Here is a 21,771-nt window from a genome sequence, read left to right on the forward strand (position 1 = left end):
TTTTTTTTTAACTCAACCATTTGGAATGATTAAGGGAGAATAGGGAATACACTTAATCATGGTTAGCAAATGTATATTTAAAAATAAGATTATAAAAGAAACATACTGAAGAGATAAAATTGATCATAGTCAATGTGCACACATGAATTAGCATACCCTTTCTTGTGAACCACGTGGCTATGAAAGAGCTCTTATGCACTAATGAATATTTCCCCATCCTGAACCCTCGATTTTTAGCCTGGGAAGCTGAAAACGTAAGGTTATTTTGATATAATGGTAAAAGGTTCTAAAAGCACACATAGCAGTGACATAATCTTTCTGATCAGCACTGGTCTTAGATAAAAGGAAGAATTTGAGGATAATCTTTACAAGAACTTCCTGTTTGCATTGCCTAAAAAAGCTGACTTTTTAAAGAAAGTATATTCAGTAACACATAGACTATAATTCTAAATCAATTAGAAAACATAAATACATTCCACGACAAAAATCTCTTGGTTATGAAGCACCTGTTAGATTCATCCCATACTTACTATAACACAACTGAGTATTTAGAAGCCACTTCCTGTCTAGCCCCAGTGCTCAGTCTACTGCAGAGTATGTTGGAAGACTAACATTCTCAAAGTTCATTTTGTTTGTTTGTTGTTTTATTGCTTTGTTTTTAATTTTTTGAAGTATCCCAGGCTGGCCTAGAACTGATGGTTCTCCTGCCTTTGCCCTGGGTGCTGGGATTACTGGTGTTTGCCACCATGTCTGATGGCAGCCTATTATAGTCAAACAAACAAACAGAAAACGAAAACAAAAAAGCACCCTATCTTTGGGGTGTCCTTTGCAGATTATTGAGTGTTTGTTTGTTTTTTGTTTGTTTATTGTTGATTCTCTGTGTAGCTGTGCCTGTCCTAGAACTCACTCTATAGCCCAGCCTGGCCTCACACTCACAGAGATCCACTTGCTTCCACCTCCGAGTTCTAGGACTATAGGAACGCACCACCACTGCCTTGCTCCAGATTAATGAGTTTCTTAAACACAGCAACTAGAGCTGATCTAGGTGGGGGAAAATCCAACTTTGCCCAGTAAGTCTAGAGCATATAGTAGAACTTTAGTATGGAAAGTTCAGTCACTTTAGCCTGTCTCATGCATAGGTCTGGTCTGTGAACAGTGAAGCTATTACCTCAGTGACAGGGGTCTAAAGTGGTCAGATTGTCACAGGGAGTTCTGTTATTTTGTCTTTTTTTTTTTCCCGGAGCCGAGGACCTAACCCAGGGCCTTGTGATTGCTAGGCAAGCGCTCTACCACTGAGCTAAATCCCCAACCCCGGGAGTTCTGTTGCAGTCCTTTTAGAGTATGTGAGCCCTCAGAATCTAGACAAAGACAAACTTGGAGTGATGCTGCGCATCCAGGTGAAGTGAGGTGGTACTCTGATGGAAGAGAAGTTCATTCGTCATTGGGAAGAACTTCCAAGGGAATTTGTAGAGCATTAGGAATTCAACACAGTTAAACAAGACATCTGAAGAAGAAGACTGGAAACAACCCAGTGACCAAACATAAGAACTAAGCAGTGTGGCTGAGCCACTGCCTACACCTATCAAGTCCTAACAAGCAAGACACAAAGAAAGGGGCCAATGTGTCTATCCTCCTTCTGTAAGAGGGACAGAGAAGCAAAGGAAATTGCCTTAATCTGTCTTCTCGCATTTACCATCAAGAACTAGAAGACACTGTCAAAATCTATCAGTTTGCCAGTCTCAATTTCTACCATGCTGTCCTAACTGTCCGACTTGCTTATCAGTATGGATGTGGTGAGAAAGACTGCTGTTGCTTTACTGCACTTAGTCTCGGTGTTAAATATAGGAAATGTAGAAAAAAAGATTCTTATCTACAGAAGGGTGGAACACTTTTTTTCCACAGTGATGAAAGAGACCAGTAGAGGGGAAGGTAGACACGCCCTGCCTCCCTGCTGCCTGTTTCATCTGTGCACACCAAGCTCCCACCAGCTTCAAAGGAAGAGCTGTGCTCAATACCTTAACTACAAGTGTGGTAGAGGTCAAATAGCAGGGCTGTTATGAATAGCATTACCCAAAACATTATGAAATACTCAGAGGTACTGATGGGAAAATGATACGCCATTCAAAACTAAAGCAGGAAACTGAAAGACAGTTTCAAGGTACAAGGAGAGCCAGCTCTGAAATCGATACTCTTTAGTAGAGAAAAGATGTGGAAAAAGATACAGAAAAAAGCTTTTCTTTTAAAAAAATAAAAATAAAAACAATCTGATGGTTTTAATTAACAAAACTTAATAACACTACATCTCAGGCTAGCTTACTTATCTATCAGATCTTACTGTAGCTGCAGAGTGAATCAAACACTGTAAGTTTCTTTTGTCATAAATAAACCACAGCAGAGTTCAGCTTAAACGGAACACTAAAAATTTAAGATAAGGTTGTATAGTCCAAATGTTTTAAAGACTTTCTATGCTGATTCATTGTACAGACAATTATTGACACGACTTATATACTTTGGGTTTAGATCTTTATTGGGCCAGAAACATGGCTCCGTAGGTAAAGGTGCATGTTGTGAGATCCCAGTGACCTACGCTCATAGACTACCATGCTTTAAAGAGCCTTTAAATCACATTCTAAGGGTTTTTTCCCCTTTTGAAAACATTATTGGAGTAATTGGATAGCAGTCCTACCATACATTTGTATCGCATTTGCTGAATTAGACTTAAGGTCTTCTCAAGAAGAATCTGTGAAAACTCCAGTTCCAAAGAATTTCGCTGATAATGCTGGCCCCTCGCCTAGAACTCTAGGACAGTGACACTAGGATGTAGAGGCTTCAGCTCTGCCCTGCATGAGACCATCTAGGAAAACATCTCTGCTGTCCACTGGGACAGAGCAGGAGGAGCATGAAAGAATTTCTTTCAAAGGTTCTGGCAGAGAGGTGCCTTTCACCTCTAGACAGGAACAGAAGTTGTCTTTAAAAGAGAAGGACAGTTTTAACACTAAGGAGCGGCGGCTGGGTGAGTGTTGTCAGGAGAGCTGACTGAATGGTAGGACCACTTGGTGATTGTTGAGTATAGTGTGTTTGTGATAACAACCAAGTGCCTTACGGGGGACTGTGGAGGAAGCCATATCTACCATACTAGACACTTTAGACTTGATTATACCACAAAAATAAAAATTACTTATATTTTTAGTAGTAATTAATTGTGGGGAAACTGTTTTGGTGGTAGATCTATCACAAGGAAGGGATGCTGAAGGGAACTCAACTTCTGCTATATAACATTAAAAATGGGTAACAAGGGGTTGGGGATTTAGCTCAGTGGTAGAGCGCTTGCCTAGCAAGCGCAAGGCCCTGCGTTCAGTCCTCAGCTCCGAAAAAAAAAATGGGTAACAAGCACTTGAATGACAACAGTAGTGACCCTCTGAGAGTAGCAGTGAGAAGGGTCTCCAAAGCAAAAGCAATGGGTGGGACGTTAGGAGTTTGTGATGTTGGCAACTAAGTGACGATAAGAGAGGGACTTGAGAATTCTGACTCATCATCAGGGACCGGGAAGATGATGTCATCAGCTAAGACAGTGGCAGTGAGTCTGAATATTTTGCTCTGCTGCCTGACCTCAATTTTATTACCAGCATTGCAGGAAACCTCCAGCAAACAGGGTTCAGCTCCAAGAGCTGGATATTAAACCGCAAAACCTTGCCACACTGGGAAACTTTATTTTCTTTTCCTCTTATTCTACTGACGCCATTGGCAATGAAAGGTCATTAAGTACCAGGATATTTTAGCTTTCCAAAATAATCGTTCTTAAAGATACAACTTGAACGCTGCTAGAGAACTGAGAAACAGTCCTTTGGATCCATTTCCCAATGGGGAATCTGACCCAAATATTCAAAGGTTCTCACGACATTATGATATTATGACACTCACGGTTGAACTGCTTCTTCATGTCTTAAGAAATTTCCAGTGACTGCCATGAAGTCATACTCTACTACTGAACATTACCCATTGAGGAACAAAGCAAACAATGATGCGTGAGTATGTAAATTTTACCTTTAAGGTATATTCAAAAGTAATGCTTCAAAGTAAAAAGAGCCACAAACTCCAGGAGACAAATACACTGTGACAACCCATCTGAGCGAAGAACTAATATATGTTGCCTGACATACTGTTCCTACAAGTAACCAGGAAACAGACTCCTGACTGTAGTTGTGTGCACACGTAGCCAGAGAAAGGGAAGAAATGATAGTGACTTTGTTGATCTGACAGATGTTTTCCAAATAGAGTTAAACATGAGCATATTAACTTCTTTTTCAATTTTATATCTGACTGAAGTGCTTATTACAGAACTTACTGATTGCTAGCCTTCACTCCACTTATGCCACAATAGAAACATGAGAGCATATAAGACTCCTAAGAAGGTTACACACACACACACACACATACACACACACACACACACACACACACACACACACACAGTGTGGGGTGGGGAGATTCGCAGGGGCCAGGCTACTGTACAGGTTATCATTTTGGTGATGGGATGCAACTGTATGTATGTCCTGAAAGCAGAGAAAATTGGCATAAGCTGGAAAATTCAATGAGACAGAGGATGAAGAACTTTGAGGAGAAGTTAGAAGGATAAGAAAGACAAGGTAAGCCATAACAGAGATGACTTTTGGAACACGTGTGTAACTGTGCCCTTCCATCTACCTGTGTACTTTCCCCACTCTCTACTGATGATACAAGACTGGTCTAGGAGGTGCTCTTTAACAGGAAGCCTCACCTGGTGTCTCAGTCCTAGTCTTGATGTGAGAAGACCAACAGTGATAGGAGATCTTCATGCTCTACTCTGAGGGTCACCTATGATAAGTAAGGTCAACTTTAATGTCAACACAAACTAATATCCACATTTGGTGTTCATCTTTTCTACTTCTTCTGTTCCTGCATATAATGATTTTCAAACATCAGCACACTGGGCAGTTTAGAGATGCTTCTGTAGAAAGGGTTATGGACTTTCTCACTCACTGAGATTCCAAAGGTATGTGTTCAGTCTAGCATATCCTTTTATTGCCCCAAGAAGTCTTGAAATGAAAACATAACTACATGTGTCATTCCCGGCAAGCCCCACCAGTTGTCCCTAATAGGTTCTTAGAGTCTGCATGGAGCTTTTTGTAAGAGCTACACATCTTCTGTTTTAAGCCAGCTCAGTGCAAAAAGCTGGCTCCTTTAAAAATGTATTCAATGCACATATTTCCTAAACATTAATTGAAATGTGCTGTTGATAAAACTGAGAAACGAAAGTCTCAGAGAGACTTTCATTGAGAGATGAGCCTGAGATGAAAGTCTACTTGGTCATAAGGTACATTTCAAAGATACTGCCACCATTGAATCCCACCCTGCTTGCCATCCTTACAAAGTAGGTTTTGAGACACTCTCTCCACTGAAATCTGATTAACTCCACAGAAGTGAAACAGTGCTCATTCATTTGTTCAAATGACATTCACAGGCAAATTCTCTCTAGTTCTTTTAGGATCTTTGGATGCCAATCACTGTGTTCTGAGGAACCCAGGCTACTAACAGAAATTCTGCATATAGATTCCAGCTATAGTCCTTCCTGAGGTCCCAATTGAGAACAAGGTCAAGTACACCATGTGAGCAATAGAACTGTCATATAGTGCCAGCCTTAGACTCGGAGCCACCTTAGCTGCTATCCCTTAGTGAAGACACAGTTTAAACAGATCTATGGACAAAATGAGTATCGTTGGTCATGTAAGCCATTAAGCCTTTTCTTACTAAGCACAATGACGAGATTGGTATTTAAAACAAAAACAAAAACAAAAACAAAAAAGCCTTCTAGACTTCAAACAACTTAAGTCAATTCAAGGAGATGGGCATATTCACAAATGACCATTAGATGGCAAGAAATAACTCAAGAGCCTTGAGAAAACCATAAGCAGAAAATAAATGTATATGATACATGGACACAGAGACAAACAGAATACATAAGGCGAGATAAAGGAAAAGTCTAAATAATGCTATAAGTTCCCTAAAAGGGCAACATGCAACAAAGAGACTGTCTCTGTGTGCCTCTATGTTTATGTCTAGGTAAAACTAATGTCTCCAGGAATTGTTTAAATTAAATTATTATAGAAATACTTGAGACAATAATAAGTGCATAATAAATGTTAGTATAAATCCTTGAGCAACCCAAAGGTACAGATTATTAGCACGATGTGGACAGAATCAGACTTACTTTAGAAAGAAAGACATCACTTTGCCTCTTTAGAGCAAAGATCTAAAACCAACACCATCCGTAGATGCCCTTGCAAAGGGAGGCAAGTTAAGGTTTTGAAAACAATATGCTAACTTCTGCATTTTCCAAATGCCAAAAGACCACTGTGAGCAGTACACTCAGCCACCCTTCCCACTTCCCTAGCTTGCTTCTCTTTCTTCACTGTTTTCATTGGGTGTGACAAAGTTGTCTGCGTATTACAGATGACTGCTCAACCACAAACCAAGGAGTTCCGTGCTTACAATAGCTGTGCCCCTAACGCTTACCTTTCCCCAAGTTTTGAAAAGGCTCAGTATTGTTTCGAGTGTGTCAAAAGAGCACAGATATTCTCATTTCTTCCTACATGTAATTTTCCCCAGTCAAATTCTATAGTGTGGGAAAGGTCACTTATATGACAGAGTGGGGTCATTTATCTTCTTACCCAAAGTATCTTCTGTTTCGTGCAAATTTTGTTTAAAAAAAAAAAGAAAACAAACAAAGAAAAAAACCCATGTTCTGCCTAGAAATATACAGCATTGGAGTTTAAGGGAGAACAAAATGGGAGTTACTCAGGACACTCCCCAATATGACAGTGAAACCATGGTAACGGCATCACCAGTTGAGTTTCATGATTTTGGGGTCAGTATCATCACATCAGTGCTTGTACACTCAAAGAGTGAAGTTCTTCTGTGACTCCAGCTTCTGTTGTTTCCTGTTTGAGGTAACCTACCCGTGTAGCTAAGAAACATATGCAATGTTATTTTGGTCCTCTCAGAGTAGTTTGGCTTGACTTTGGGCCTTGTGACCCAAGTGTTTCATCTCATGCAAATTTATTTGTGCTTCATTTTCTAACCCATACCAACTCCTCAGCTATAAAATAATTATCGTCACAATAAATGTTTTCATGTGAAAATATTGTAAAGGACAGAAGAGTTGTGCAGAGTGTGGTCAAGGGATTGCTCTCTGAATTTCATTAGTGTAGCTACTGAAATCCCTTTTGGTATATAATGGGGGTGATATTAAATAAACGAAAAGATTTACAAATAACAAAATCTCCCTGGCCTGTCTCTGTGTGGCGAATATAATTTAACGTGTATGGGAATTGTAAGAACTATGAAGAGGGCCATGCAAATTACACACTCAACATTCTCAATGACACAGGGGAATGATTGCATAGGGGTGTGAAGAGTCCTTAATTAGCCCTATATGGAGTCATTGAAGGAGGGAAATCACCTACAAGGATTCTGTGATACTTGGAAAGCAGTTAATTTCATCAGTAGATAAACTGTTCATAGAATTTGTATGATACACCATCAGACCCAGTCTTCCCAGTCATTTTCATCTCATTTGGAAGAAGAAACCATGCCAGGAAACAGAGAGCCAACTCCTGTGATATCCTTGAAGTACCATTTAATCATAGGGCATCAGTTCAAGGCTACTTCAACAGGAAGGCCACCAAGTGTGGCACTACTTCAGTAAATGGAGAAATGAAGCCCCCATGGCCTGCATTGTGATTAAACACCTCCTGTGGTCTAAGCCTCTCAGATCACCAGGGTGTTACCACTGCCTCTTCTCTTCCATAACTAGAGACAAACCACATCCTGTCCTAACTTCAGCCCATCCTGCAAGCTTCCTGAGGCAAGGGGACTGTAAATGCTACAGATTGTCAGCAAGATAATAGAGATTTAAGATCGAGATAGATAGATAGATAGATAGATAGATAGATAGATAGATAGATAGACAGACAGACAGACAGACATAGACATAGACATAGACATAGACATAGACATAGACATAGACATAGACATAGACATAGATATATACCCATTGTTTGGCAAAATTTGGCTTGGTTGCTTTGGGTGATATCTTTTCTGTGATCTGAGTGTTTCTGGGATGCATCCATCCAGTGCATCCCATGGAGGAAGGCCTAGAAGCAGAGTGCCTCTCAGTTTTAAACCCTTCTCCTTCCCGTTCTAGATCAAAGGAATGTCCCCTGACTACTGTTTCCAAAAGGCACCCTGAAGCGTCCTTATATGCTATGTTGTCATAGCACAGTTTTCCTACTATGATTGTCTACTATGATTCTCTGGTTGTCTATTTATCCTAGACTTCTATTCTTTGAGGTTCAAAAAAAAATCCTTTTGTTGGTTTTCACTCTTAACCCTCTCTAAACAGAGAATCCAGCAGTGGTTTCTTGTTCTCCCTAGCTCTCAAGTCCTCTGACCCTCTCTGCTAAATGAATATATGAAAGCTAGAGGGAATGGGGCAGTATACACGTCAGAAATCAATGGCAGTATGAATTGCCAAAAGGTAAAAGACAGGTAGAAGATATGGTAAAAGAGTACATGAAACCAATACAGCTCCCGGCTTCTGCATACTTCATGGCTCCAGAAAGACTCAAGTCTACCTAATCATGTGCCAGTTTTAACTAACATTTTCTTAATTCTGACAGTAACTTTCAAATTTACAAAACTACAACCAAAACTCCAGTAGGGCTATGCCCTGATGACCACTCTGAGGGATGTGATGCTCCCAGAAATAAACACAACCCCATTTTGCATTTGAAAACTTGGCATTTGTGATAATTTTATGGTGACAGCCAAAACTGCCTTCAGAGAGAAGGGGATGAGAGAAGATGGGAGTGGAGGAGTGTGAAGCCACAGGCATCTTCTCTTTGGCTCAGCAGAGTCAAGCAGAGCGATGTGTGTGCTGTGATGATTAATGCCCTGGGACTCAACGACAGCTTGCTTGCATGGGCCAACTTCTCTTCCTGAGTGGGGGACCCAACGGTTTCAGAAGACTGAGTGGAAAGAAATTGTTCTTTCTGTAAAAATAAATCAGTGATGACTCAGTGGAAAATAGAATTTAAACACTTTGTTCCTGTACAAGTTTATCGGGTGTAAATAACTGTCTATGTTTTCATTTTCAAATATGTGTCCATGTCTTCTAAAAAGAAAATGAAAGAAAACACCATGTGACCTATTTAAGCACTCGCTCACTGTTGGCCTTTGTGCTTTCAGTGGTGGCAAGCAGGTTCTTATAAAGGAACAGGATTGTGCCCCAGAGTGATGTGAAAAGGTAAGTACAAACCAAAGGTAGAAACTTCAGTGTGTTGATCATGGATGTGTTCCTTTTTTAAATTTTTTATTATATATTTCTTTACTTACATTTCAAAGGTTATTCCACTTCCTGGTTTCCTGTCTGTAAGCCCCCATTCCCTCCCTTACCCCTCCCCGATATGGGTATCCCCCCTATACATCCCCCCTTATTGCCCTCCCCAATATTCCCCTGCACTGGGGGTCCAACATTGGCAGGACCAAGGGCTTCCCCTTCCACTGGTGCCCCAACAAGACTATTCTCTGCTACATATGCAGTTGGAGCCCTGGGTCAGTCCATGTATAGTCTTTCAGTAGTGGTTTAGTCCCTGGAAGCTCTGGTTGGTTGGCATTGTTGTTTTTTATGGGGTTCCAAGCTCCTTCAACTCTTTCAATTCTTCCTCTAATTCCCCTAAATGGGGTCCTCTTTTCAGTTCAGTGGTTTGCTGCTAGCACTGACCTCTGTATTGGTCATACTTGGGATGTGTCTCTCAGGAGAGATCTATATCCAGTCCCTATAAGCATGCATTTTTTAGCATCATCCATCTTATCTAGTTTTGGTGGCTGTATATATATGGGCCACATGTGGGGCAGGCTCTGAATGGCCGTTCCTTGAGTCAGAACTCTAAACTTTACTTCCATATCCCCTCCTATGGATATTTTTTCCCCTTATAAGAAGGAGTGGGAGCATCTGCATTTTGGTCATCCTTCTTGAGCTTCCTGTGGTCTGCAGATTGCATCTTGGGTAATTTGAGCTTTATGGCTAATATCCATTTATCAATGAGTGCATACCAAGTGTGTTTTTCTGAATTGAGTAACCTCACGCAGGATGATATTTTCTAGTTCATTCCATTTCCCTATGAATTTCATGAAGTCATTGTTTTTGATAGCTGAGTAGTACTCCATTGTGTAGATATACCACATTTTTTTTTAATCCATTCCTCTGTGGAAGGGCATCTGGGACCTATCCAGCTTCTGGCTATTATAAATAAGGCTGCTATGAATATTGTGGAGTATGTGTCTTTGTTGTATGTTGGAGCATCTTTTGGGTATATGCCCAAGAGAGGTATAGCTGGGTCCTCAGGTAGTGTAATATCCAATTTTCTGAGGAATCTCCAGACTGATTTCCAGAGTGGTTGTACCAGTTTGCAATCCCCCCAACAATGGAGGAGTGTTCCTCTTTCTCCACATCCTCGTCAGCATCTGTTGTCACCTGAGTATTTTATCTTAGCCATTCTGACTGGTGTGAGGTGGAATCTCAGGGTTGTTTTGATTTGCATATCCCTGATGACTAAGGATGTTGAACATTTCTTTAGGTATTTTTTGGCCATTCGATAATCCTCAGCTGAGAATGTTTTGTTTAGCTCTGTATGCCATTTTTAATAGGGTTTTTTGGCTCTCTTGGAATCCAACTTCTTGAGTTCTTTCTATATTGTTGATATTACCCCTCTATCAGATGTAGGATTGGTAAAGATCTTTTCCCAATTTGTTGGTTGCCATTTTGTCCTAACAACAGTGTCTTTGCTTTACAAAAGCTTTGCAGTTTTATGAGGTCCCATTTGTCAATTCTTGATCTTAGAGCATAAGTCATTGGTGTTTTGTTCAGGAAATTTTCTCCAGTGCCCATGTGTTCGAGATTCTTTCGTACTTTTTCTTCTATTAGTTTGAGTGTATCTGGTTTGATGTGGAGGTCCTTGATCCACTTGGACTTAAGCTTTGTACAGGGTGATAAGCATGGATCGATTTGCATTCTTCTACATGCTGACCTCCAGTTGAACCAGCACCATTTGCTGAAAATGCTATCTTTCTTCCATTGGATGGGTTTAGCTCCTTTGTCAAAGATTAAGTGATTATAGGTGTGCAGGTTCATTTCTAGTCTTCAATTCTGTTCCACTGTTCTACCTGCCTGTCTCTGTACCAATACCATACAGTTTTTATGCCTATTGATCTGTAATACTGCTTGAAGTCAGGGATGGTGATTCCCCCAGAAGTTCTTTTATTGTTGAGTATAGTTTTTTCTATCCTGGGATTTTTTTATTCCAAATGAATTTGCAAATTGCTCTTTCTATCTCTATAAAGAATTGAGTAGGAATTTTGATGGGGATTGCATTGAATCTGTAGATTGCTTTTGGCAAAATGGCTATCTTTACTATATTAATCCTGCCAATCCATGAACATGGAAGATCTTTCTGTCTTCTGAGATCTTCCTCAATTTCTTTCGTCAGAGATTTGAAATCTTTTCATACAGATCTTTCACTTGCTTGGTTAAAGTCACACCAAGATATTTTATATTATTTGGGACTATTGTGAAGGGTGTCATTTCCTTAATTTCTTTCTCAGCCTGTTTATCCTTTGTGTAGAGGAAGGCTATTGATTTGTTTGAGTTAATTTTATACCCTGACACTTGACTGAAGTTGTTTATCAGGTTTAGTAGTTGTCTAGTGGAACTTTTGGGGTTGCTTAAGTATACTATCATATCATCTGCAAACAGTGATATTTCGCTTTCTTCCCATACAATTTGTATCCCTTTGACCTCCTTTCACTGTCTGTTTGCTCTGGCTAAGACTTCAAGAACCATATTGAATAAGTAGGAAGAGAGTGAGCTGCCTTCTCTAGTCCCTGATTTTAGTGGGATTGCTTCAAGTTGCTTTCCATTTAATTTGATGGTAGCTACTGGTTTGCTGTATATTGCTCTTACTATGTTTAGATATGGGCCTTGAATTCCTGATCTTTCCAGGACTTTTATCATGAAGGGGTGTTGAATTTTGTCAAATGCTTTCTCAGCATCTAATGAAATGACGATGTGATTCTTATCTTACAGTTTGTTTATATAGTGGATTACATTGACGGATTTTCATATATTTAACCATCCCTGCATCCCTGGGATGAAGCCTACTTGATCATGATAGATGATCATTTTGATGTGTTCTTGGATTCGGTTTGCAAGAATTTTATTGAGTATTTTTGTGTCAATATTCGTAAGGGAAATTGGTCTGAAGTTCTCTTTCTTTGTTAGGTCTTTGTGTGGTTTTGGTATAAGAGTAATTGTGGCTTTGTAGAAGGAATTCGGTAGCATTCCATCTGTTTCAATTTGGTGGAATAGTTTGAATAGTATTGGCATGAGGTCTTCTATGAAGGTCTGATAGAATTCTGCACTGAACCCATCTGGACCTGGGCTCTTTTGGTTGGGAGATTTTTAATAACTGCTTCTATTTCTTTAGGAGTTATGGGGTTGTTTAGATGATTTATTTGTTCCTGATTTAACTTTGGTACCTGGTATATGTCTAGAAAATTGTCCATTTTCTCCAGATTATCCAGTTTTGTTGAATATAGGCTTTTGTAGTAAGAGCTGATGATTTTTTGAATTTCCTCTGATTTTGTTGTTATGTTTCCCTTTTCATTTCTGATTTTGTTAATTTGCACACACTCTCTGTGACCTCTGGTTAGTCTGGTTAAGGGTTCATCTACCTTGTTTATTTTCCCAAAGAACCAGCTCCTGCTTTTGTTGATTCTTTGTATAGTACTTTTCATTTCTATTTGATTGATTTCAGCTCTGAGTTTGATTATTTCCTGCCTTCTACTCCTCTTGGGTTTATTTATTTCTTTTTGTTCTAGAGCTTTTAGGTGTGCTGTCAAGCTCCTGACATATGCTCTCTCCTGTTTCTTTTTACAGGCACTAAGAGCTGAGTTTTCCTCTTACTACCACTTTCATTGTGTCCCATAAGTTTGGGAATGTTGTATCTTCATTTTCATTAAATTCTAAGAAGTCTTTAATTTCTTTCTTTATTTCTTCCTTGACCAAGTTGTCATTGAGTAGAGCATTGTTCACCTTCCATGTATATGTCAGCTTTCTGTCATTATTGTTATTGAAGACCAGTCTTAGTGCGTGGTGATCTGATAGGATGCATGGGATTATTTCTATCTTCCTGTATCTGTTGAGGCCTGTTTTGTGACCAATTATATGGTCAATTTTGGAGAAGGTTCCATGGGGTGCTGAGAAGAAGGTATATCCTTTTGTTTTAGGATAGAATGTTCTATAAATATCTGTTAAATCCAATTGGTTCATAACTTCTGTTAGTTTCTCTACGTGTCTGTTTAATTTCTGTTTCCATGATCTGTCCAGTGATGAGAGTGGGGTGTTGAAATCTCCTACTATTATCCCATGAGGTGTAATGTGTGCTTTGAGCTTTAGTAAGGTTTCTTTTATGAATGTAGGTGCCCTTGCATTTGGAGCATAGATATTTAGGATGGAGAGTTCATCTTGGTGGATTTTTCCTTTGATGAATATGAAGTGTCCTTCCTTATCTTTTTTAATTACTCTTGGTTGAAAGTCAATTTTATTTGATTTTATAATGGCAACTCCAGCTTGTTTCTTCAGGCCATTTGCTTGGAAAACTGTTTTCCAGTTCTTACTCTGAGGCAGTGTCTGTCTTTGTCTCTGAAGTGTGTTTCCTGCATGCAGCAAAATGCTGTGTCCTCTTTCCTTATCCAGTCTGTTGGTCTATGTCTTTTTATTGGGGAATTGAGTCTGTTGATGTTGAGAGATATTAAGGAATAGTGATTGTCGCTTCCTGTTATTTTTGTTGTTAGAGGTGGAATTATGTTTGTTTGTCTCTCTTTTGATTTCATTGCAAGGAAATTCTATTCTTGCTTTCTGTATGGTGTACTTTCTCTCCTTGTGTTGGAATTTTCCATCTATTATCCTTTGTAGGGCTGGATTTGTAGAAAGATATTGCATAAATTTGGTTCTGTCATGGAATATCTTGGTTTCTCCATCTATGTTAAGTGAAAGTTTTGCTGGATACAGTAACTTGGGCTGGCATTTGTGTTCTCTTAGGGTCTGTATGACATCTGTCCAGGATTGTCTGGCTTTCATAATCTCTGGTGAGCAGTCTGGTGTAATTCTGATAGGTCTGCCTTCATATGTCACTTGATCTTTTTCCCTTACTGCTTTTAATATTCTTTCTTTGTTTTGTGCATTTGCTGTTTTAACTATTTTGTGACGGGAAGAATTTCTCTTCTGGTCCAATCTATTTGAAGTTCTGTAGGCTTCTTGTATGTTTATGGGCATCTCTTTCTTTAGGTTAGGGAAATTTTCTTCTATAATTTTGTTGAATATATTTACTGGCCCCTTAAGTTGGGAATCTTCACTTTCTTCTGTACCTATTATCCTTAGGTTTGATCTTCTCATTGTGTCTTGAATTTCCTGTATGTTTTGGGCTAGGAGCTTTTAGCGTTTTACATTATCTTTCACAGTTGTGTCAATGTTTTCTATGAAGAAAGATTCTCTCTTCTATCTCTTGTATTCTGTTGGTGATGCTTGTGTCTACGGCTCCTTGTGTCTTCCTTTGGTTTTCTATATCCAGGGTTGTCTCCCTCTGTGCTTTCTCTATTGTTTCTATTTCCATTTTCAATTTTTTCAACTGTTTGGTTGTGTTTTCCTATAATTCTTTCAGTGATTTTTGTGTTTCCTCTCTAAGGGCTTCTACTTGTTTAGTTGTGCTTCCCTGCATTTCTCTAAGGGCGTTCTTTATGTCTTTCTTAAAGTCCTCCATCATTATCAAAAAAGGTGATTTCAAATCTAAATCTTGCTTTTCTGGTGTGTTTGGATATCCAGTTTTGGTGGGAGAACTGGACTCTGATGATGCCAAGTAGTCTTGATTTCTGTTGATTAGATTCCTGAGCTTTCCTCTAGCCATTGGGTTGTCTCTGGTGTTCGCTTGTCTTGCTGTTTCTGGGAGTGACATGGCCCTGCTGTAGGCCTCTTTGTCAGCACTCCTGTAGAACTGTTTTCCTGTTTTCTTTCAACCTTTCCTGAGAACAAGTGCTCTGTTCTCACCTGTAGCAGAGATCCTGGAGACTGTCTTCCAACTCTAGGCGCCGGCAGGAATCAAAGGGTCCTGCCCCTGATTGCTCATGTAGGTCCTTGCACCCAGCGGGCACAGTTGGCACTATTCGATTCCCTCTTGGGTCTGAGCTGTGAGCAGAGGGTTATCTCCTCTGAGTTCTCAGGAGTATCCACACTTCTGAGGTTACAGCTCTCTCCCCCATGGGATTTGGGTGCAAAGAGCTATTTGGCCAGATCAGTTCGGTCCTGGGCACAGACCAGACCCACAGGTACTGGCGGCTGTCTGTTCCTATATCTCTCTGTCCAGAGGCACTGTGCAGTTTCCCCTAGGACCATGGATGTGGGTCGAGGTGTGCAGAGGTGGCAGTCTCTCCTGCGGCCTCTGGATGTCTGCACTCCTGGGCAGTCCACTCTCTTCCCCCATGGGATTTGAGTGCAGGGAACTCAGATGCATTCTAATAAGAACATGTATATAAGGACCTGACTCTGGGGAGGTTTGCTGAGAACCAGATAAGCAGGTGAAGGTAAAATAAAGACCATATATTCTCCTAGGTGTGGAGCAAAGCCTACAGACAAGAAGAGGTGAACGCATCTATGCTCCTGGGGAAAGAAATGTTTGAACGAAAGAGGTAGGCCCCTGCAGTCCTGTAAGCTGTTTTAGAAAATCCAACCAAAAGTAAAGCTGTAAACTTCCGAACATCTAGACTATGGAAAGTAAGGCAACAGCAAATGGGCAAATTCCATTTGCTTTTGTGCTTACCCCAGCCCATAATTTATAATTAGCATAAATGAGATACTTTGTCAATAGCAAAAACAAAAAGGAAATGCTAGACTAAATCCCAAAACTCGTTCCTATGAAAACATCTAATCTAAAGTATTCCAGAGACAAAGTTGAATGTTTATATAATCAATTAAAACCATGTTTGTCTGAGAACTAAATTGTTTTAGAATCACTATATCTTTTCTCAACATACTCCCAACACAGAGAGCGCTGGTCACTCCTTCAGTCATGCTGTGTGCTGGTCATTCCTGCAGTGATGCTGAACGCAGCCTTGTGCTGGTCATTTCTACTGTCATACTGTGTGCTGGTCCTTCCTGTAGTGATACTGAGTGCAGCCTTGTGCTGGTCATTTCTACAGTCATACTGTGTGCTGGCCCTTCCTGTAGTGATACTGAGTGCAGCCTTGTGATGGTCATTTCTACAGTCATACTGTGTGCTGGTCATTTCTACAGTGATGCTGTGTGCAGCCCTGTGTTGGAAATTTCTGCAGTCATACTGTGTGTTGGTCATACCTGCAGTCATTCTGTGTGCTTCCCTGCTTTAAGCAGCTAGTCAACGTTCTGAGGAACTTAGTTGCTCTAATACCTGCATAGCTCTGACTTGGCTTCAGATATGTGATTGTTTGCTGTGCGTCTCACCATGCCTGCCAATCTGACCTTTCTTCTCTATCTAACTCACTACCCCATTTCTCCTCCCCTGCCCTTATCGTAAATAAGCCCTACCTTCTGTGGTTGCCTCTGTTTGCTACAAACAATTTGCAAACTACACGAGACCCCGCCCTCACTCTGTCTAACTCACCAGCTTCAATTTCAGGTTGCTTCTGGTTCTCCTAACCTACTTTAAAAGCCAACTCAAGTTATGAACCCAGAAGATATTTTCTAAGAAAATGGAATTCCAGGGACTGCCTTTTTTTTTTTTCTGAGTAACAGTCATTGAAGAATTACATCACTCAGAACGGTTAAATGTGATGTACAGTTCTTTGTAACATGGGAGGTACAGTGTGCTTTCTGTCTAGGATCAGGTTTCCAGGAAGGGATGGGCTCTCTGCACCTTCTGAGCTCCTGCCCAGTCACCTCAGAATGAAACACAGGCAAAACTGGGTGTAGTGGTGGTCATACATATTTAATCCCAGCACTCAAGGGGCAGAGGCAGATGGATCTCTGTGAGTGCAAAGTCTGCGTGGTCTACACACTGAGACAGCATCACCAACAAATGAAAAAGTAAATAAAATATCGGCAAACAGAAGAGGATCAAATAATACCTATGATTTTATAGTCAACCTCTGTCCAAGGAGTGGAGTCCTATAACATCATTCTGTCCCACACAAATGATGAAGTCTGATATGTCTGGCTAACTATAGTAGTATTATTTATATCAAATAAGTTTTAGTATATTTTTAAGACAGACAGACTTACAAAAAGATGATGAGTGGAAAGTTCAGAGAGCTCTCGTGTGTTCAATCACCATTGGCAGACGGCCTCTGCCATTACCAGCATCCTGCATCACAATGATGTAGAGGTTACACCTGACACACTCTCATCACTCCCATTCCAGAGTTCACACTACCACTCACTCCTGCTGTTCCACATTCTACGGATTTGACAAAAATATAATTGTGAACAATCAGCATTGTAGCATTGTACAAAATGATTTCACTACTCTAAAAGTCCTAAGTTCTATCTCATTGATTTCTGTCTCCTGCCTAACCCCTGATCTTTACTGTGCCTGAGTATTGTCTCTACCACAATGTCATATTGCTCTGTGTGTATGTGTGTGTGTGTGTGTGTGTGTGTAAAACCTTTTGATATTGTCTCATTTTATCTAGGAATATGCTGTTAAGTCTCCTCTGTATTTTCTCACCCCAATAAAAATTGCTGTTTTTTTCATCTCTAAATAACATGTCCCTGAATGTGTCTATCATGTGTCTATCCATTCACTTGTTCAAGGATAGTCTAGTCTCTTCTGTGTTTTCCAATTCTGAAAGAACTCCTCAAACATGTACACACATGTGTCACTGTGTGGAAGGCATGATTTTCAACTGATTTGGAAAACACCAAGCAACAGGTTGCCAGATTTTATGCTGAGACTATACCCAGTTTTGTAAGAAGCTGCCAGACTCCTCCAATGTGGCTGTGTTATTCTGAGTTGTCACCAGTAATCTATGAAGGTTTCTGTTGTTCTAACTCACTGCCTAAGGATGTTTTGGATCAGTGTTTGGGGATTATACAACTGGGGGGGGGAGGCATAGTGTTTAAAGACAATTGTGGGATGTTGAGTGTTTCCCATTAATCTCTTGTTGGGGGATGTGTTTTTCATCCTCTGGGATACCAAATTATAATCTTATAATTGAGTTCTATGAGTTCTCAGAGTAGATTTCAACTTGTAAACTGACTTTTTCCTCCTTTTTTATTTTAGGAACAGGTTCTCACTATGTAGCCCAGGCATGGTTCAACATTTAAATTCTCCTGGTTCTGGGTCCACATGTTAGGAGTACAGACAGGCACACCCATATTTATCTGCATTGTCCTTCTCTTGACAGTGTCTTATAAAGATCAGAAAGGTTCAATTTTATATCAGTCAATACCCCCTACCCAACCCAGTTCATAAATTCACTTGGGCACACAGACTCCTGATATCAAGATTAAAATAATGGACAAATGGGAGCACCTGAAGCAAGGCACCTTCTACAAAGCTTACCGAAGGACAGACCAATGACTCTTCTGCTCTCAACTACCACTCCAAACTGTGCTAGTCAAGTCTAAAAGAAGACTGAGAAAGAAAGAACAAGGCAGCCACAGTGCAGACAGGAAGGAAGTGCTGCTCAAGGTTTCCATCTGCTCCTAAGGGCAAACCTCTTACCACTGAGCCAATATGAAAAACATTCTTAAACCTGTAAGAGAAAAAGCCAGTACTGGCTTCCACATATGTACCTAAAATAGCCTGAACAATCCTCCTTCACATCTCTGAGGGAAGAAAAAGACTTGAAAAGGAGAGCCCTGAGCTAACCACATATTTGTATTCCAGATGGTGTACACGCCGCTGCCTTCCACCCAGAAGCTTGTGTTTGACTCACAGTTTTTGAGTGGATACCTTTAAATGGGCTGAGATTCAAACTTTCATAATAGTGAATTGTGTGTGTTTCTGTTTCTTACAGAAATACAACACTTCAAGTATCTGCCCAAGGTAAAGATAAACTTGGCAAAATTTAAATAATTGGAAAAGAAGAAATTACCTCCAATACCTGTACTCCTAGCAAGTTGACTATTTAATACACTTCTTAATAAAAGTAGCAACAACATGATATATCCATCCCTTCAACTGAAGAATCACAAGTGAAAATGGAATCAGTCCCTTAGCTATTAACATCATATTTAAATGACAAGGTGAAGCAGAAATCCTAAATCAAAAATCAAGCTGTGTAGAATTAACAATGATGGGGCTCAGAACAGCAGACTTGAAATGCACGGGTTATAGAAATAGGAGTGAACAGGTTATAGAATAAGAAAGCAGGGAAGTCCCACACCCGCGGATCCCGGCCCGCAGCAGCTCTCTGCTCCCAGACCCGGTGAGAGAGAGACCCAACCGCCTGGTCAGGTGGGCACTCCTGAGGCTGCAGAGCGGAAGAGACCACCAACACTGCTCACCCCTGCCCACATCCCTGGCCCAAGAGGAAACTGTATAAGGCCTCTGGGCTCCCGTGGGGGAGGGCCCAGGAGCTGCAGGACCCCTGCCTGAGACACCACCAGAACCAGAAGGAAACAGACCGAATAGACAGTTCTCTGCACCCAAATCCCGTGGGAGAAAGAGCTGAACCTTCAGAGAGGCAGACAAGCCTGGGAAACCAGAAGAGACTGCTCTCTGCACACACATCTCGGACGCCAGAGGAAAAAGCCAAAGACCATCTGGAACCCTGGTGCACTGAAGCTCCCGGAAGGGGCGGCACAGGTCTTCCTGGTTGCTGCCGCTGCAGAGAGCCCGTGAGCAGCACCCCACGAGCGAACTTGAGCCTCGGGACCACAGGTAAGACCAACTTTTCTGCTGCAAGAAAGCTGCTTGGTGAACTCAAGACACAGGCCCACAGGAACAGCTGAAGACCTGTAGAGAGGAAAAACTACACGCCCGAAAGCAGAACACTCTGTCCCCATAACTGACTGAAAGAGAGGAAAACAGGTCTACAGCACTCCTGACACACAGGCTTATAGGACAGTCTAGCCACTGTCAGAAATAGCAGAACAAAGTAACACTAGAGATAATCTGATGGCGAGAGGCAAGCGCAGGAACCCAAGCAACAGAAACCAAGACTACATGGCACCATCGGAGCCCAATTCTCCCATCAAAACAAACATGGAATATTCAAACACCCAGAAAAGCAAGATCTAGTTCCAAAATCATTTTTGATCATGATGCTGGAGGACTTCAAGAAAGACATGAAGAACTCCCTTAGAGAACAAGTAGAAGCCTACAGAGAGGAATCGCAAAAATGCCTGAAAGAATCGCAAAAATCCCTGAAAGAATTCCAGGAAAACATAAATAAACAAGTAGAAGCCCATAGAGAGGAGACACAAAAATCCCTGATAGAATTCCAGGAAAACATTAATAAACAAGTAGAAGCCTACAGAGAGGAATCGCAAAAATCCCTGAAAGAATTCCAGGAAAACACAAGCAAACAGTTGAAGGAATTAAAAATGGAAATAGAAGCAATCAAGAAAGAACACATGTAAACAACCCTGGATATAGAAAACCAAAAGAAGAGACAAGGAGCTGTAGACACAAGCTTCACCAACAGAATACAAGAGATGGAAGAGAGAATCTCAGGAGCAGAAGATTCCATAGAAATCATTGACTCAACTGTCAAGGATAATGTAAAGCGGAAAAAGCTACTGGTCCAAAACATACAGGAAATCCAGGACTCAATGAGAAGATCAAACCTAAGGATAATAGGTATAGAAGAGAGTGAAGACTCCCAGCTCAAAGGACCAGTAAATATCTTCAACAAAATCATAGAAGAAAACTTCCCTAACCTAAAAAAAGAGATACCCATAGACATACAAGAAGCCTACAGAACTCCAAATAGATTGGACCAGAAAAGAAACACCTCCCGTCACATAATTGTCAAAACACCAAACGCACAAAATAAAGAAAGAATATTAAAAGCAGTAAGGGAAAAAGGTCAAGTAACATATAAAGGGAGACCTATCAGAATCACACCAGACTTCTCGCCAGAAACTATGAAGGCCAGAAGATCCTGGACTGATGTCGTACAGACCCTAAGAGAACACAAATGCCAGCCCAGGTTACTGTATCCAGCAAAACTCTCACTTAACATTGATGGAGAAACCAAGATATTCCATGACAAAACCAAATTTACACAATATCTTTCTACAAATCCAGCACTACAAAGGATAATAAATGGTAAAGCCCAACATAAGGAGGCAAGCTATACCCTAGAAGAAGCAAGAAACTAATCGTCTTGGCAACAAAACAAAGAGAATGAAAGCACACAAACATAACCTCACATCCAAATATGAATATAAAGGGAAGCAATAATCACTAATCCTTAATATCTCTCAATATCAATGGCCTCAACTCCCCAATAAAAAGACATAGATTAACAAACTGGATACGCAACGAGGACCCTGCATTCTGCTGCCTACAGGAAACACACCTCAGAGACAAAGACAGACACTACCTCAGAGTGAAAGGCTGGAAAACAACATTCCAAGCAAATGGTCAGAAGAAGCAAGCTGGAGTAGCCATTCTAATATCAAATAAAATCAATTTC

At 40.6% G+C, this 21,771-nt stretch overlaps 1 protein-coding gene across 1 annotated transcript in view; it reads right to left on the reverse strand.

Annotated features, from left to right (window-relative positions):
• The window catches only part of Cytip (cytohesin 1 interacting protein), a 76,875-nt gene that overhangs the window by 45,913 nt on the left and 9,191 nt on the right, over nucleotides 1–21,771 (reverse strand). The window lies entirely within an intron of this gene.

Source organism: Rattus norvegicus, chromosome 3 (assembly GCF_036323735.1).
Source record: "Rattus norvegicus strain BN/NHsdMcwi chromosome 3, GRCr8, whole genome shotgun sequence".
In the NCBI taxonomy this organism is placed as follows: Eukaryota; Metazoa; Chordata; class Mammalia; order Rodentia; family Muridae; genus Rattus; species Rattus norvegicus.